Source organism: Sus scrofa, chromosome 1 (assembly GCF_000003025.6).
Source record: "Sus scrofa isolate TJ Tabasco breed Duroc chromosome 1, Sscrofa11.1, whole genome shotgun sequence".
NCBI lineage: Eukaryota > Metazoa > Chordata > Mammalia > Artiodactyla > Suidae > Sus > Sus scrofa.
The window spans coordinates 70,808,453-70,827,682 of record NC_010443.5 but is presented as its reverse complement, the minus strand read 5'-3'; the positions used below and the strand labels follow the sequence as shown (position 1 = coordinate 70,827,682).

Sequence of the window (19,230 nt, the reverse complement as noted above, 5' to 3'; positions counted from 1 at the left end):
TCTCTATCTCATCTGATTTAAAGACATAGTTCAGCTATGATAATAACATAATATTTTATAGTTGTTTTTATTTTTAAAACATATTTATTTATGTATTTATTTATTTACTATTTTTTTAGGGCTGCACCCGTGGCGTGTGGAGTTTCCCAGGCTAGGGATCCAATTGGAGGTGTAGCCACTGGCCTACGCCACGGCCACAGCATCGCCAGATTGGAGCTGTGTCTGCGACCTACACCACAGCCCACGGCAACGCTGGATCCTTAACCCACTGAGTGAGGCCAGAGATTGAACGCTCATCCTCATGGATGCTAGTTGGGTTCATTAACTGCTGAGCCAGGATGGAAACTCCAATATAGTTGTTTTTATAACATAAAATTTTCCAATGCATTTCACCTTTTGGGTCAAGTGGAGGAGTTGGTTGAGATGGGGGCCTGTGATCTGGGCTGGTTGGATTCTCTCACACCCCTCTTGGTCTGCACGCTTTCTTCTCCAGTTTGTGTCACATTCTCTCTCTTTTTAGAGTATTAAAAACATTTTCCCATGTCCTGAAACTTCCTGTTCTGTTTTCTGGACTCTCAGTAGGATTCAGTCCCCCTGGGCTTGGCCTTCACCAGAGATAGAATCACTTTCAGCTGGTACTGCTCAGTTGCATTTAGCTGCCAGTCTCCATTGTTCATTTCCATCCAACTGTTTGGAGGTCCATCCAAACAATTATTTTCTAGGCATAATGTATAAGAATTTATAATAGTGAGGGATCCATCTCTGGGAAAACTCCATTCAGGTGGAACATGAGATCTTATAGGCATGAATTAGAAGTCAAGAAAAAAAAAAGAGATAGCTAAGTTGTGCTTGGACTTAGCAGTAAAAGATATTTGATGGTGGGGATGGGCAAGCAAAAGACAGAGACAATGAAAAGGAACTGGTAGGCAAGCAACCTGAAAGATGGCCAGATGACTTTAAGAAGGGGTATATCTAATAGTCTATTTACCTTACCTTTTTTATTTTTTTTCTTTTACATTGCCGTGTTGTTAGTCTATCAGCAGATGATCAAGAATATCCTAGATGACATCTGAATGACATATTTATTAAGCATACATTTGAGGAGCACTGCAGTATACCTCGTGGTGCTGGTGATCATCAATACACTTACAACACAGAGGACAGGTCCCTAACCTAGATTGGGGGAGCATGCTGGGATCTCAGGTAGTCTTCCTGAAAAGGGAATGCCTGAAGGTATTATGAGGTCCTACTGCACAGCACAGGGAACTATATACAATCTCTTGGGATAGAACATGATGGAAGGTAGTATGAGAAAAAGAATGTATATATATGTATGACTGGGTCACTATGCTGTACAGTGGAAATTGGCACAAGAATGTAAATCAACTGTACTTTAATAAAAAATTTAAAAAAAAGAATGAGTATGAATTAAATAGTGAAGAAGGGAAGGGGTGTTTTCACCTAGACATGGAGGTGAGAGAAAAGTGTAGGTGGTTCTGTGAAGCAGGAGGGTGGGGCATACTGAATCATTCATGACCCAGATCCCGTTAATCAGCTCAAGCTGTTGGGTATGTCCTCATGTGGCCTTTCCTCATGCACATGCAGAGATAGAGACGGAGAAAAACCTCTTTCTCTTCTTATAAAGTCCCAGTCCTCTCAGGTTAGGACCACACCCTAATGACCTCATTTAATAAGAATTATTTCCGAAAAGGCCTATTTCCAAATATAGTCACGCTGAAGGTGAGGGCTTCAGCATTTGAGTTTTAGGGGAGACACAGTTCAGTTCATAGCACCAATCATGTTGAATTTGTTATGATTTGCCAAGGATTTTGAACTTTAAGGAAGAGGGAACTATTGTAAGGGGAGTTAAATAATAATCATAATGATACAGCAATATTATAGTGATGATTATTATAAATTATAAGAACTGTACCTTATGGCATTCTTCCAATGTGGCAGACACTGTTTTAACTGGTTCACATGTATTAAATTTTGTTTTGTGAATCGTCCCAATACCTTTTGAGTATTAAATAGTATTGTGAGACTGTTTTATAAATGTTGAAACTGAGCCACAGAACCTCCCCCAAAGCCTTGTCCAAGGACCAGGTTTGAATCTAAGAAGGTCCATGCTGATTCTGTCATTTGTTTATTTATTCAGAACACATTTATCTCAAGCTCTGTAACACTGCCAAATTAAAGATAAGCCCTAGTGGAATTTAGGAACAAACATTGGAAGCAGAGATAGTAGAGAAGCAAGAAGTGCATTTGTATATTTATAATTTGTGATGATGAGTGCAAAGTGTGGAGAATCGACTTGAAAGAAGAGTGACCAGAAGCAGGGGGCAAGTTATGAGAGTATGGAGGAAATACAGGTGGCTGACAAATGTCCAGAATTTAGACCAGAGCATGCACTAATAGAAGGCATGGCCAGGTATGGCCAAGCAGAGGAAGTTTGATATAGATTTATTTAGAAAGAAAACTTGCTAATGTCATTCGGGTCTTCCTTTGCGGTCCTCTGAAATCCTGGGGAGCAGGGGGAAGGTAAGTCAGAACTTGTCTGGTTCATATTTTTATTCAACTATGACATCAGCTATGGCATTGGAGAATGTTTGTATCTCCAGCTAGCTCAAATGGATTATATTTTGATCAAGGCTTTACCATATCTCCCTTTTTAATATTAAAAATATCATCCAAGTTTTATTGCTCCGTATGTAACTTCTCTTATGCAGTTTGTTTCACATTCTCTTCGTTAAAGCATCCTCTGTTTGTAATATGTATTCAAAGCAAACCATGGAGATCTGTGTTTTAAATTCATTCTTGGGTGCCTCATCTTTTTGTGAGCTTGCAACCTGTAATGTCATGGATTTCCCCCAATACAGCACATCTTGACTATATTGGTGTTATTTGGGTCCTCACCCATTTCTGCCATCATTTGGCCAATCATGTAAGTAAGTCCTACATTCAACAGTAAAAGTAAGAAAACAAAATATTCTGAAACAAAAGAGAGTTCCACTCCTGTCTATGTTTAATATACACAAAAGGCCAAGAGCTTAAAATGCTGTAAGAGGACATCCTCCAGGAGAACAGAAGAGAAGAAATAAGATATGTCATTGATCCTAATAGCACATTTACTTCCCTGCAGTTTAATGCTTCTGAAATGGACTTTGGACGTGGATCTTACATCTGATTGCCTCATGGAGTTAAAGAAACACATTTACCCCCTTTGGTGCCAGACTTCCACCACTTAAATGATGAATCCAGAATTAACAGCTCCTCTAATTAAAATGAAAGCCCCCCTCATCAGAGGTGATGACAGGGTGACTGACAGTGTGCATGTGGGCACGCTCGCATGCATGTGCATGTGGTGGGGGGTGGGGGAGGGAGGGAAAATGGTGTGGAGGATGACACCTTTCTGGCCTGCCACCCTGAGCTGCTGGTGTCACCATTCAGTGGGATGCTCTTTGGGAGAGGACTGAGGTGTGTGGGCAGATGGTCAGTTCAGCCATGGACCATGTGGGATGGGCCTTCTCTAGGGCAGCAGGAGGCAACTGGATCTGTATGCCTGAAGCTCAGGAGAGGAGATGGCATAGAGATAGGTTTGGGTATTGAGTCACTGTGCTATATAGCAGAAATTGGCCCAATATTGTAACTCAGCTATACTTTCATAGAGATAAAACCCAACACACATATTGCATTTAAAAACTGCATTTTGTTCGAGGTGGATGAGGACATCGATAGCAGTGTGGGGAGTGAGGGACACGGGTCCCAGAGGGGTGGTTAGTGACGTTCTCTGTGACCATCCTCTTCTGAGGATGAGCACACGGAGCTTGTGCCAAGTGAAGCAGGCAGGGAAGAGTGAAGCCAAGTCATACTGATGTAGGGTTGGGTTTCTAGTTTGGATTATCCATTTTAACCCCATGCATTGATTATGCTTGCCAGAGAGCTTGAAGATCCCTATTTTGCAAAGCTCAGTAACTCTATTACTTGGAGTATTCGCTAGTGTGTGGCTAATAGTAGGTGCTTAATGATTAGTTTTTGGATAAATGTTAAAGAAGACACAGCATTAGAAAAATTAAATAATACCATTGTTATGTTGATGTTAAAAAAATCACTACAAGCAGTAGACAGTAAATAAATAAATATAAAATTCTATTAACTTTAGTCAGCCAATGCTAAGGGTGAATTGTATTCTTTAATCCAACTCAGGTTGTGTATAAATAAATATGCAATCAGAATGTCAAAACATTCTATTTATTTATTTATTAAATGATTTTTATTTTTCCATCATAGCTGTTTTACAGTGTTCTGTCAATTTTCTACCGTACAGCAAGGTGACCTAGTCACACACACACACATACATATACATATATACACATTCTTCATTATCATGCTTTATCGTAAGTGACTAAATATAGTTCCCAGTGCTATATAGCAGGATCTCATTGCTTATCCATAGAATGTAAAAACATTTTAAACATGAAATAGGTCTTAAAAATTCAGTTGTAATGCAATTTTGAATTTAAGCATTTTTTTCTTTGCTTGTAATATTTTAAAAACTCAAACGAGGTATACTGTTATATTTAGCACCAGTTATTGATGTTACATGCTAATTGCCTTTTTAGATTCCGTGTTGTCTGTTGTATCGCAAGGTTTGAGAAATGAAAGAAAAGTTGCCAGAGCACTGTCTCTATATCACTACCACCATCTTAGTCTCAAATTGAATTCTAAACCAGTATCCCGGTCAAATGGCTCTTCTGTAGGGATATTGGCAATCAGGAGAGATCCTCTTTTGGCCTCTGCTTTTGGTTGGTAATACTTCCTCTGGGAAAGAGAAATAACTCATAGCATAATTTACTGAGGCCCACAGCTTCTGGAGCATTTCAGGCTGTCCCTTCCAAAGGATAAGGTCAGAGAATAAATCTCCACCACAGAATGTCATGAGTGACATCAACCAGAGCCTTTGTGAAAAAGAACTTAGCATCATACAGATAGACAAAGGCAGACATAAAACCTAGACACAGCCATATATAACAATCATGTCAGGAAGGAAAACTTAAAATACTCATGACATAGAAGTATTTGCTTTGTAGTGACCTTAATATTAACCTCTTTTTTTTTTTTATGGGTAGATGTTGCTAGCATAAATTGAAATCTCCTTGCAAAAGTAGCATATTTCAAATCTTCAAGGAATGCAATGATTTGGAGATTTGGAGGTCTATGGGGTGCTTATCCCTTTAATTCCTTGATCAGAGAGCTTTGGGGTTCATTCATTTTTAGTTTTAGTGATAATTTCCCAGTCTATATATGCTGGCTTAATTCCTTGATTGCAAATTTGCACATGTTCTTTGTAAAATAAGACAGCAACCCAACCTGGGTAACCAGCAAATTCTCACCTTGGCTTAGTCTTGCCTGAAGGACTCTGGCTTCACTTAGTTCTAACTTTTTGATAAGTGAAAACAAATGAGAAAAGCTCGCAATACAACTTATTTTGAATGGCTATATATTTTGAAACTTGCAGAGGCTGGTAGAAAGAAGACAGAAAGCTAAATCAGCCCAGCTCAGTGTGACACTTATGAAGAAAGACTACTTGTTCCAGAAATAAAGCTAAATTTACTTATGCCAGAAAAGCCTACCTTGGGAGTGGAGTCATAAGGGCAAAACTATTTCAGAACAGAACGGACTATTTCTATTATCAAAGGAACTCTCTGATGTTCTTCTTTAAGACTTAGCTCCTCTTATAATCTTATTCAAAATAAGGTTTTAGTTGATGACAAATGTTTAAGATGCATTATATTTTTAGCTAAACTCTTCAGTGAATTTAACTGGTGTGTGTGTGTTTTAATAAAGTGAGAATAATTTCTTAAACTGTTGGCTAAATTGGTCTTTGTTTCCATTTATAATGGTTAACTTCATACAAAATGGATTTATCTGATCAATAATTTTTCTTTAATTTTGATTTTTGTTAACACAGATCAGCTTCGGTACTGGAATGGCAAGCATTGGTTCATTCACAGAGAAAAAAGTGTGCCTTTTAAATAAGACAGCTTCAAAATGGATAAAAATATAACCTGTTGAAATTCTGCTAGTATTAGACAACAAACTATACTTTTCTTTTTTCCTTTTTTTTTTTTTTTTTTTTTTTTTTTTTGCTTTGTAGGGCCACACCCATAGCACATGGAGGTTCCCAGGCTAGGGATCTAATCGGAGCTATAGCTGCCTGCCTAACACCACAGCCACAGCAACATGGGATCCCAGCCGCGTCTGTGACCTACACCACAGCTCACAGCAATGGCAGATCCTTAACCCACTGAGCGAGGCCAGGGATCAAACCTGCAACCTCATGGTTCTTAGTTGAATTTGTTTCTGCTGCGCCACGACAGGAACTCCTCCTTTTCTTTTAATTATGCAGCTTCTTGGATGGTGCTCTGGGATATAAAATATTTGGAGCTTAAGAGAACACACACAACAGCTTGAATCAGTATTGTCAAATGAGTGTACAAATGAATAACAATAAAACCACATAATGAAAAGTTTTTCCCCTCATTTAATTCTAATATGCTCTAACACAAGTGTGTTATTGGGAGCCTTTTCACATGTAATTAAATGATTAAGAGACCAAAAAAAAAAAAAATTGAGCAAACTGAAGGCTAGGAAAGGACAGATAAAAGAATGCTAAATTCCAGATGCATTTTATCAGTTTGCCATTCTCCTCTCTGTAGTCTGATAAAAAGATGAAAAAAAAACCCAAAAAACAAAAAACAAAAAACCAGAAAAAACCCCTACTGCTTAAAGGTCTGGTGAAAAACTGTATAAAACTGAACAAACATTAATTATGAAAGTAGCATTTTTATTTTCAAAATGCAGTTCAAGCTTTTAAAGAAATGCACCAGTAATTTCTAACACTTGGAAGATAGCCACTGGCCACCTTTATGGTGGTTTGTGACCTGATCTACATTATTAAGTGAAGCCATTCTTGCTAATAGTGGATGGCCCATAAGTTCACTCTTTATCTTTGCTGAGTCTTTTTACAAAGTTAAAGACATGTCTGTACCACCCCCAGAGTGCCAAAACTGCTCCATGAATGACCATCCTTTGCCATTAGAATTGTCTTATTTAATGTAGTTACGTGTAGCAAGACATCTTGCAAGGCTCATCTTTGTACCTTTTGTACATGACCCTTCCCTTATTCTGTTGTAGCTGTTCCCATTGCCCTGAGAAGAAACTGCAGAAATGCAAAGAGGAGATTGATAGCAGGAATAAGACTTTTGAAAATCAGGTCTTTTGATTTGCTAGAGATTTTGTTGGGGAAAGAAAAGGATCTTGAAAATGAAAAATTTTGGAACAGGATGGATGTTCTCCAAGGCCCTGAGACCCACTGAGCTCTCCGTGAGCGGCCCTTTAGCCTCCTCTTTATTGATGTTCCTTGGGTCTCTGGAGAACCTGACACCAAGAGTCTGTTGACTCCAGGACAGTGAGAGTCATGGAACAGAAAGTATCTACCATTTATTCATGGAAAGGAGTTGGAAATAGAGAAACTTACTCCTTTTAAGTATTACTACTAGCCTTTCCCTTAGGCTTCTAATCCTATAGGGCAAACAATTGATTTCAAGACCTCTTATGTGCACTGTTAAAGAGGATGTCTTAATAGAACAAGAAAAACTTCCCCTTTAGGAGAATAGCCTTCCATTGTAAAGAATTACCAATCCCAGAATAAGACGATTGTCACTGGTAGCCTAAGAGAAGTCGTATTAGAATTGTAGACCCACAAAGGACTTCAGGGTTCACTTATTTCCACATGCTACCCCACACTAGAATCCTAGGTACACCCGACCTGGCATTTATCATTGATTCTCTCCTTGAATAGCTTCACCAACAGAGAACTCACTCATATGCCCATGGTTTCCATTGTTGACACTTCTGGTTGCTAAGATCATTCTATTAAGGTTCCTCTACCAGTTTTACATCCTGTATATTTTCTGTATGGAATAAAATGTAATGCATTATTGAGTGGAAGGCCCTGTTTTTGTCAACCAGAGAAGGAAAATATGTTTGGGATTTTTATTGGGTATTTTGGTGGAATTCATTGCATTTTTAATATGCTACCTTAACACCTGAAGATCTATCTGAAAGTGAAGCAAAGCTTATGAGTGTCTTTTTAATTGATGTAGAAACTAAAGCAGAAAGAAGGTGGGTTTATTTTTTTCAGCATCACATGATCGAAGATGGCACATTTTGAGAAAGAACATTTTCAGCGGAGTGGAGGTGAAGAAGGGAGATTAAGAGAGTGTATCTTCGGAGTTCCCGTCGTGGCTCAGGGTTAACGAATCCGACTAGGAACCATGAGGTTGAGGGTTCGATCCCTGGCCTTGCTCGGTGAGTTAAGGATCTGGCGTTGCCGTGAGCTGTGGTGTAGGTTGCAGACGTGGCTCGGATCCCGAGTTGCTGTGGCTGTGGTGTAGGCCGGCGGCTACAGCTCCGATTAGACCCCTAGCCTTGGAATCTCCATATGCCGTGGGAGTGGCTGAAGAAATGGCAAAAAGACAAAAAAAAAAAAAAATAAAAGAGAGAGTGTATCTTCGAGCAGCTGGTTAAGTCAATCACTGTGTGGCTGTATTTTGGTAATGTGAAATACATTTACTTGAATTATTGGAAAAAGTGCTTTGCGAGAAAGGTTCTTTGAATAAACTTGTATCACCAGCTGAAATTTTAAAAAAGGAACGCTGCGGCATGTGTTGGAACGCCTTTAAGGGCAGGAACATTGTGCCTGTGGCCAGGAGAGGTTTCTAAAGGTGAGATTCATCTACAAACAGGAAAAGTACAGACTGAGAGTTGGTTGAAGCTCCACTGAACAGAGAGGATGAGGCGAGGCCTTAGGGTGTTTGAGGGAAGAGAATGCTTGGGTTCTCTTCCCGGGGGTCCTGCTCTGGCATCCTGTGCAGGTAAGAGGGGAGGGGCTGCCTCATTGTTCCGTCTCCCTAGCAGATGGTCTAGGAAAGGGAAGAGCACTGTTGTCAGCCCCTGGGATCCCCAGGAATGAGGAGAGAATAGCTTTATTCCTTCAACTTGCTCATGTCAGATGCCCAGGCTTGGGGCGGGGTTCTGGGTCCAGGGCTGCTGGCATCTCAGGAGACAGTGCTGTGTACTGCAAATGATTGGATCTTAGCCATGGGGCTTTGGAAAGAGGAAAGAAAAGGTCTGAGGCTCAGAGGGGAAGGTGTTTGTCTAGGGCTTGCCCACAGTGCATTTGATTCTAAATAAACATGAAGCTAGAGGCAAATAAAAAGTGGTTTACAATTTTAAGAAAAGGTTTAAAATACCAAGGCCAAAGCATCAGGCAGAAAGCAAATTGAAATTGGGGTTAAGAGAACAGGGAGATGGCCAAGCAGTCAAGTTCAGGAGGGAGAATGGGGGAAGATGTCATGAAAAATCAAGGCGTTGTTTCAGTTGGTCTAGTGGCCACGAAAAGGCTATCATTCTCAACATGGACATTCCTGCCCCCGGGCAATGTTGGGATGGGGGGAATGCAACTATAACTAGTGATTAGAGACCAGGGATGCTGCTAAATATCCTACAATGCCCCGGATGGCTTCTCAGGACAAAGAATTTTCAAACCCAAAGTGTCAATAGTCCTGACTTGAGAATCCCTGTCCTAAGGACTCAACATGTGTTCCTGTAGTTAGATTAAGGCTGGAAGAAAATTTATTTCTTACATGTCATTTTCTTTGAGGCCTCTTGCTGATTGTCCCTTTCTAAACTGAACTTCAGCTGCATGATTCAGTTCCTCACATGGGCCTGTGGCTGTGAGGATGGGCTGGATGCTGTTCTGAGGCATCGGTGCCAGTATCATGCCAGCCAGAGGTGATCTTGACTATCATCCCTGCTTGAGGTGATGTTGAGAGTGCCTCAGTCTTTCTGCTTTATGTCCAACGTGTCCAGCCTTAATCAGCTGGCCATGGACTCTCCTGGCCGCCTTAGTAATAATCCTTGGAACTTTGCCTCACCTGTTTCTGAAATGACCACCTCCCTGACAGCATCAGTGCTGACCCTGATCTGGCCCCAGCCCCGCATTAGAGCTGGAAGTGGAGGCCCTTCTGCAGTCGGCTTGCCCAGGGTCAGTCCATCTTTCCTGAAACACGCTGAGGCCCAGCGCTCCCAATTTCATGTTTCCTTGGTATCTTCTCTCTGCTCCACATGTAAGAAATGCTAAGTAAGTTTTGTAGCTCATTTCTTCCTGCCGTAAGTTGTCAGAACTGTATTTGCCTAACTTCTGATGAAATGTTTGCATGTGGACCATTCTGTAAAAAAAATTTTTTTTTCAGGTTTATGGAGGAGTTCCCTGGGGGCTCAGTGGGTTAAGGATTTGGCGTTGTCACTACTGTGGCTCAGGTCACTGCTGTGGCGCAGGGTCCATCCCTGGCCCGGGAACTTTTGCCATGGCACAGGTGTGGCCCAAAAGAGCCTTATTGAAAAGCAGTATGACAGATTGAAATTTCCTGTGAAGAGAAGACACTTCCATTTCTATGAGGAAAGGAGGAGGGGGAGGGGGTGGCTGTCAACTTGTGTTGTGGACTTTGCGAAGGGCCAGGACCACTTTCCTTACTTCACCAGGGAGGGGCCAGTCAATGCACAGCCATCTCTTGTGTGTACAGTCAAGGGTCACTGAGTTTTTTGGTCTAGTTCTTTCCTTGGAAGGAAGGGGCTCAAAGCCGGGGAAAAGGTCCTAAAGGCTCTTAGACTAAGAAGGGGGTTTGGGGGAGGGTAAGGCAGAAACAAAAGATCTCAGGTTTTGCCTCCAAGCCGATCCAGAGGAATATTTAGGGGAAGAAATCTATTTTTGCATTTTGGATGTTTTCCCCACTTAAAGCGTGTGTGTGTGTGTGCGCGCGCACCCGCGAGCGCGAGGTGGAAAGTGTTAATTATGGAAAAACTCTAATAATGCCAATTACGAAGGGGAGGATTTTCTTTTTTAGACTTAGGTCACAAAACTAGGATATCAAAGGGACCCAAAGACTAGGGCTGGGGGTGGTGCCAGGCCCTTCTTGAGAGCCTGGCAAAGGGAGGGTCTTGGTTATATCTGGACTCTTGGACGACTGTTTCCACATTTCATTCGAATATTCCCACAAATATGAATAATTTCAAACATACCTTTTATTAATTTCAATAAGCAGAAAACAGATTTTTTTTTCCTCTGGTGGGTATTGACAATGTAGGGAAGTCAGTTTTTATAGGCTTTACTCTGTAGCTCTGCATGTGGCTGTTTTGCCCATACAGGATACTCCAATTTATGAACAGACTGTGTTCCAGAAGTTCATCTTATCAGAATTTCTCAACTGCACTAGTATGTTAATGGCCTTCCAGGGGCCACTGAAGTCCCTCAGAGTATGAGGAAACTTTTGCACATATGTGCAGATCACCTACTTTCTGGCCAGGAAGTCCACCCTTTTGCAAGGGATTCTGAAAGGAGGCTTTGACTCCCTGATGTTAGAAACCTTATTTGGTAATCAGCTGTTTGGAGTTTTTAATGCATAAATCAGAAATGGAGTCTGCCTCAAGAAGCTTAGAGCTTCGCAAGGTTGATAAGACATGCATATAAACAGCTATAAAGGTTTGACAAAATGTTTTGTATATTCTGAGAAAAAGAGATGCTGTGGGCAGTGGGCATCAAAATGTCTTATTGTTTGTTCAGAGTGAATCAGCATTGTGCAGAAGAGCAAATACATCAGCAACTTTAGGAGAGTTAAGGAAAGAAACCCATTGCTATGTGAGGTGTTTACAAGTCAGGTGTTTGTAAATCTTTGTCTTAATGACATGAAGATAGCCAAAATAAATTTATGGCTACAAATACCACTTCTTTATCAAATATGGAAAACTATAAAAAAAGACAAAACAATAAAGAGCTCTATTTTCACTTTGCTTTAGACAGCATCTGTATCATTTGATAAGAATATATTAAAAAGCAGACGTTGTTCATTTCTTAGCACTGTGTGACTGGCAATAATCTCATAGAATCATACTTAGACAATGAGAGGTGCAGGGTTTTGGAACCGAAGGCGAATGTAGCCCGCTCCTCCGTCCCCCAACCCCCTTTATTCCCGTGTCAGTCTGGCCTGAAGTGACATTCTCTGACCACTAGATGGTACTGCTGCACAGGAGAGCCAGCCCCGCTTTACCAAGGGCGGGGCGGGGCAGGGAGGGGCTAAACTCATCTCCCACAGCCCCTGGGAGTGATGGCTGTGCGGGATGAAGAAGGAGGAAAGTCAAATAGAGTTGTGTAAGCGTCTTTCAAGAAATCAAATGGATGATATTTGAGGTGACAAAAAGCAGGAACTGCCTGTCTGCTTTTCACATTTACATTTTTTAAAAATGTGAATTGCCTCAGGCATGACTGTCTCTGGGCTACAGGTATGAGAGACAAATTAATATGCACAAAAATGTATTTCTAACTTCCCCCAAAGCCGGCTCTTGCTCTACGTTTCTGTTTCTCTTCGTGGGACTTCCTGGTTCCAGGCTCCCGGGCTGAGTGGTTTCTGGACCACATCTTTGATTTTTCAGCCCTCCTTTCCCTATTCTATCTCAAGTCCTGCTGTGTGTTTCCTCAGACTGTCTTCTGGGTCTCGAGTGTCCCCTTCCTTTTCACTGCCATCACCTCTGTCATTTAAAGGGTCATTACCTAAATAAAAATGAATTCAATAGCCTCTTACTTGGTCCAACTCTATTCTTTTCTCGGTGAAGCCTCATATTACTGTTAGAGCTTGTAAACATAGTTTAATCAGTCATTTATTCATTGATTAATTTTGTTTACTCCAACAAATATTTTCTGAGCTTTTCCTCAGACACTGTTCTAGACACTTTTGGACTTAGAAGGAGTCCTCAGAGATGCATGATAGCGATTCCTTCCTTCAAGGAGTTCCTTATGTCACCTCTCTGCTCAGGAATCCCTCATCCTGTGAGATCGCTGAGGCCCGGCAGAGGACTTACTTTACAGACTGAAATTTTGATAATTGGTTGCTGAGTTGGTCTTTCCATGCTTGTGATTTTCCCTCTATATCTGTGATCTATGCAGATTGATTTTCTGTAACATAATAGGTGCTCAATAAGTATTTGTTGGATAAATTAATAAAAAGACACAACTCCAAACTCCTCCACAATTTTCACCACCATAATCCCAGAGTCCAATAATAGGCAGACCTTGCAAAATAATAGTCTTTAAATAGTCATTGAAATTTCCTTATGTAGTGCTGATTGTTCCCAAGAAAAAATTGATTAAGAATAATTTAACACCTATATACCTTGCTTTTTCAAATCGTACCATTTTATCATATTTGCCTCAGATCTACTTAAACAATTCAGTTTATGTTTTCATCAAATTCTACATGTAAAGAAAGAGTAAAATTGTTTAAAGAAATCCTTGATGTTCCACAAAGTGCCGCTTTCCTTATAATTTTTTGCTCTCCGGGAGCAACCACTTTCAAATACTTTACTATTTGCTTATTGGCTTATGATGCTACTTATTGACTTTTCAGTTTTAACTCCCCATTATAGAAGATATGAAGATACAGCTGTTTTTCAATCCTCAACCCCTATCCATACAATATTTGAGAAATACATAACAACTTATTAGCTATTTATCTGAAATTCATATTTCACTGTGTGTCCTATATTTTTATTCATTAAATCTTGCAACCTTGACCCTCTAACCACACACAAGAACACTTCCTGCCCCAGGCTTTAAATTTAGTCACATCTTAATTTTTTGTTCAGTTACTTTTTAATGTTTACATTCTGAGGGGTATGCAAATATTAATCAAAGCTGAGCCAGAGAGCATGTAAAAAAGCATTCATTTTCCTTCCCATTTTTTGTTTGTTTGTTTCCTTGGATTGCAAGATGGTTTTACTTTTGCTCAGTTTTCTTTGTATGTAAAACTCATTTACCCTCAAACTTCCCCAGTTGTGTACTTATTGTCTCAATATGTTCAATTAAGTTTACTTCTTGGAGAAATTTCTCCTGGAGACTTCTATTCTGCTCTAGTCTTAGGACGTGCTGCATGACCAGCACATTGAGGAAACTTCGTCCTGGGGGCCCCTGCCACAACTTTTATCTGAGGGATCTTCTGGTTTGGGGTACCGTGTCTTTATTTTCGTGTACTCCCTCCTTTCGGTGGGTTCTCCAAACAAAAGCTTGCCTGGAAGGTAAATGGATTGATGATTTGTCCTTGCGGCAATGAATTTATTCCATATTCACACCTGATTATCCTTTTGATGAAGAATGGAATCATATGTTGGGAATTATTTTGAAAGCATTGTTACAGGACTTTCTAGTAATGTTGCTGTTGAGAGCTAAATGCTCTCTTGAAATTGGATTCTTTCTGTCCCAGGTGTTGTGAAATTTTTAGCTGTGTGTGCCTGTGTGTGAATCTATACTCAGTTATTCTGGATTCTTGGTGGGTTTCTCAGCCTCCAGGCAAATTTGGAAAAAAAAAAAAGGTGCAAACTTAGTCAACCAGTAAATAACATTCAGAACCAATTTCCACAAGGAATGTCAACTTTTCTGTGAAATTACATATTTTTTTCTTGTTATTTAATATGTAGAAGATGTCACTTAAAAAATATGGTGCTAAATCATTCCTAATAGAAGTCCAAAATATTTGGAACACAAATACATACATTTTTGCTTGCCATTTGCCCACATCCCCCTTCATTTAAAATTTAAACCCAATTTAAGATTCAAATCTAAGGTTCTGAAGATTTAAGCTAAAATAATTTTGCCTAACATTAGCTTTGGTTACACAGATGTTTAGCATAAAACCCAAATATTAGTCATGACCACCTACATTTTAAATAGCTGAATCAACACAGTTTTCTTATTTTAAAAGCTCTGATTTTGGTCAAATTTAATTTTGTGGAAAAGGAATGCTTAAATCTACAAAGACTTTGGAGCCTGGGATAGTTTTGAATTTCGGTTCCCCCAATAATCAATGCAAACTTAGAAAACACTTAACCTCTTTGACCGTCACTGCTTAAATGGTTCATTTTATGGAATAGCGTATAGCAAATTAAAAAATAGCATTTCTCAATGTGCCTGCCACCTAGTACACACTCACTAAAAGCGGTTCTCCCAGATGTGTATTCCCAGTGTGGCTGTGGAGGAGAGGTGTCAGAAAAATGACAGTAGAAAAAGGACTCCAACAGCTTGCTTTTCCTTCTGTGAGGAAAATCTGAAGAACATCAGAGAAATAATATATATCTCGTAGCTGTCAAATATCTCATTACAATTTTGGGTTATAATGAATATTTAAATATTAAAAAGAACAATTTGGGGAAATCAATCATACATTATTTTTGAGAAAATTGCTTTAGCTGCACCAAGTTGATCAAAAAGAACATATTTTTTTCCTAAAGATTAATGGATTTTTAGATTATTTCTGAATAATATCTCCCGAAGGAAGTGAATAAACATCTCTTTTCTAGCAATAGTGCTTTTCATTGTGTTATAAATTAGAGATTAGTAATAGCTAATGAATAATCTATATTGCTGAAAGTCCTATAATAATCAGTGTCACATACAAAAATGTCATCTAAAAAGTATATCTTAACGGTTTGCGAAGAAAAGAGTTGAAAATGTCTTGTTATTGTATAGGGGAGCTTAATTGATAGATGCTTGGCAACCCAATACCTTGACTCTTTATGATATGGAGAAATTGTATTTAGCAAACACCTGTCAAAAGATATTTCTATTATCAAAGAGTTTCTTTTTAATATGAAACTTTTTTTTTACTTTCCTTTTTGTCTTCAGTTATAATTTGTTGAAATATCTGCTGGAATTTAACATTTAGTTAGAGAATTCAGGAGAGTCTCTTTTAATAGAATTATCAGAGGACAATATTAAAATATGAATAACATGAATAATGATAATATCTTATGTTTTTATTTGAGAAACTGTAAGAAGAAAATATACTGGGTTTTTCACAGTAAAAAGCTATTGTCTTCTCTTGGACAGATTTGGGGCTGCACCTTTCATTTCTAAAACTGAATTTTAGTTGAGAGTTTAGCTTTACTATTTATTTTTTAAAGGCAACTGACATTCCAAGCATTGCTGCTGTAGCGGGCCTGAGATTCTTTTCCATCCCTGAGTGGGAATATTTTCCATGCCACTCCTCCCAAGAGGGTGCATTTCACCCACCTTAAATGGGATATTTCTAAACATTACCATTTCAACCAAAGTTATTTGATAGATTGCTATTATTTATTGATACTGTATAAGTCTAGCTGCCAACATAATCTTAATAAGTCATTACAAGTCCACTGGGTAAGCTATTTTTCCATTTCTTAAGCTTTAGTGCCTGTGCTGTGTGGATCTGGCATTTAATAAATCACTGGAGGGCCAGCAAACACATTATATTCCTGTAGTTGAGACTGTCTAGACAAAAGTGCATGGAGAGATCTTTCCACTCTCAGTAGCGGGAGAGCATTTGTTTGCCACAAATTGGTTCTGAATCAATTGCTCAGAAACTTGGCATATCCAGGCTTACTTGGATGCAGGAGGAGGGCAAGACTAAGTGCTGCATGGGGTGCTTTTCTGCCTGCTAGTTTAATTGAATAACTGAGAAGCACTGCCTAAGAAACAGCAGTCCTGTGGGAAAATAGCCTAGAATTTTGCCCTGTTCAGACTCAAGAGTTATGCCAGTCTTTCTCTTATAGGACCTTCGTTTACAAAATCTATGAGAGGTTTCTTAAAAACTAAGCAAGTGATATGATTAAGGTTGTGCAGCAAGGAAAAAAAAAAAGGAAGGAGAGAACATTATTTATTTGCTGATAGATGTATTATACATTTAATGTGTTATGTTTACCTGTTTCCCCTATGGAACTTTAGCGTGTGTGTATGTATGTGTGTGTATGTGTATTAGAGGTCATTTAGTGAGACTTAATGATCCAGGATTGTGTTAGGGCTTGATTTTGCCTTTTCAACTAGACCAGTTCTAGTCCTCTTTTGTTCTGGGAAGTCAAATTAGAACACAGTGAATTTCTAAGGAATAGAAGTTTCAATGCATCCACTGACTGACCAGCCTATTCTGTTGCTGTTGCTTCTTCCATATTCACTCTTTTTGACTTCTCTTTTCTGTGGATTGTGTCGCACCCCAAATTTTTGCTTAGAGTATCCTCCTTTATTGATTTCCTTATATTGAAGGTGTTTTTGGCAAAGAAAAGAATTATGAAAATAACTCTAGGATCATTCAAGTCTGAATGACACCAATAACATAGAATTATATTCAGAAGCATTTCGATTACATATGGTAACCTTATATTGCTATGATATTTGGTACCTTACATGGATTTGAAACTATTTGGTTCCATCTCTACATAAAAAGAAAAAGAATACTCAGCACAGATGTCCACTGTTTGGGAAGTGCTCTCTCTACAAGTGACCTGTAATGTGTACTGGTTCAGCTGTAAAAAAGTTCATTTAAATGTTTTGTATGAATGTATTTTTCAGCTTATATTATCTATTTGTTGTGAAAACGCCCCCAATTCTGCCTTCACTTATGATTTTTATTTCAAGACATAAGAATATTGAAGAAATTATTGGACAAGTAAACCAATGAATGCATTGGAAGGATACAGTCGAACAGCAGTGATGCTCAAATTTAAGTCCCAAGTTACCTGAGAGCAGGATGAGCATCTCCCATCATGGTCATTGTAGGTACTTCTTAAGATTTAGGTGAAAGCAGAAATCAAGTGTTTTATTTCTTGCCTAGAATGAAGTTTTTCAGTGCTTATAGTAGAATTCCTCCCAATTTCATTAAACAGGCTTAAATTCCAGTGTTTCTTAAAATAATTATATAATTCTAGGGTTTCTTGATGTAATTATGTAAACAAATCTTGTGATTGTATTTTTTTATGTCTTTGACTTTCAAACATTATTCTGGGAGGTCCCCTTGTGGCTCAGCAGGTTAAGAACCTGACATAGTGTCTGTGAGGATGCGGGTTCAATTCCTGGCCTTGCTCCATGAGTTAAGGATCCAATGTTGCTTTCAAGCTGTGGCATAGGTTGCAGCTGCAGTTCTAATTCAACCCCTATCCTGGGAATTTCCATGTATTGTAGGTGTGGCCATAAAAAGTAAGAAAATAAAATAAAACATTGTTTAATCCAAATTCATAAATGGTCACATCACCTTTTAACCATATGATTATGCTCATAATTGGACACCTTTATGTATATGATACATACATATATGTAAATATGTATATGGATCTGTGATAGCCTGTCAGACTATTTGTGTTCATAGAGTAAGAATCAGCTGGAGACAGGTTGATTACAAGTTTTGGAGAGGTGGACAGATATCTAGAAGGCTCTTCTTGTTTCCAAGTAGCTACTTGGCACATCTTATTTTTTTCCAAAATATTTCTCTTGGGTGAGGGTTCTAGACCTTCTTCTTGGAGAAAGTTTGGCAGGTTTCATTTCTTTCTTTATTTTCCTTCTTTCTTTTCTTTTCTTTTTCTTTTTTTTTTTTTTGATCTTTTGTCTTTTTAGGGCTGCACCCTTGGCATATGGAGGTTCCCAGGCTAGGGGCCAATTGGAGCTGTAGCTGCTGGCCCACGCCAGAGCCATGGCAACACAGGATCTGAGCCACATCTGCGACCTACACCTCAGCTCACGGCAATGCCAGATCCTTAACCCACAGAGCGAGGCCATGGATGAACCCGCATCCTCATGGATGCTAGCCGGCTTCGTTAATCACTGAGCCATGACTGGAACTCCAAGGAAAGAAAAGAATTTCTAAAGGCATTAATTGGGAGGTAGAAAAAGGCAAATTAAAGAGTAAAGCTCTTAAGGGGAAATATTCAGTAAGGTTACTTATGGTTAGTTATACTTAAGACAACATTTATTGCCTTTTCCTATTTTTTAAAGTTTAGAATCCAAATTCTCCAAGAACAGAGATTTAATATTTTTAAGTCCATATGTACAAGAAGAAAATTTTTAAATTCTTTATAGTCAATACTAAAAATCAGTAATGGAACATGATAGATATGAGAAAAGGAATGTGTATATATGTGTGTGTGTGTGTGTGTGTGTGTGTGTGTGTGTGTGTATGTATGACTGGATCACTTTGCTGTATGGCCAAAATTGACAGAACATTGTAAATCAATCATAACAAAAATTAAAAAAAAAATAAAAATCAGCCTCTTTCATCACGAATATCAATATGAAAAAAATTCTAGAAATTAATTCTT

General features: G+C 39.0%; 1 long non-coding RNA gene across 1 annotated transcript in view; it reads left to right on the top strand.

Moving 5' to 3' along the window:
- LOC110260405 overlaps nucleotides 534–19,230 on the top strand; it is a 59,320-nt gene continuing 40,623 nt past the window's right edge. The window contains exon 1 of the long non-coding RNA XR_002343651.1: nucleotides 534–3,306. This is a non-coding gene — a long non-coding RNA (uncharacterized LOC110260405). The remainder of the gene's footprint in view (nucleotides 3,307–19,230) is intronic.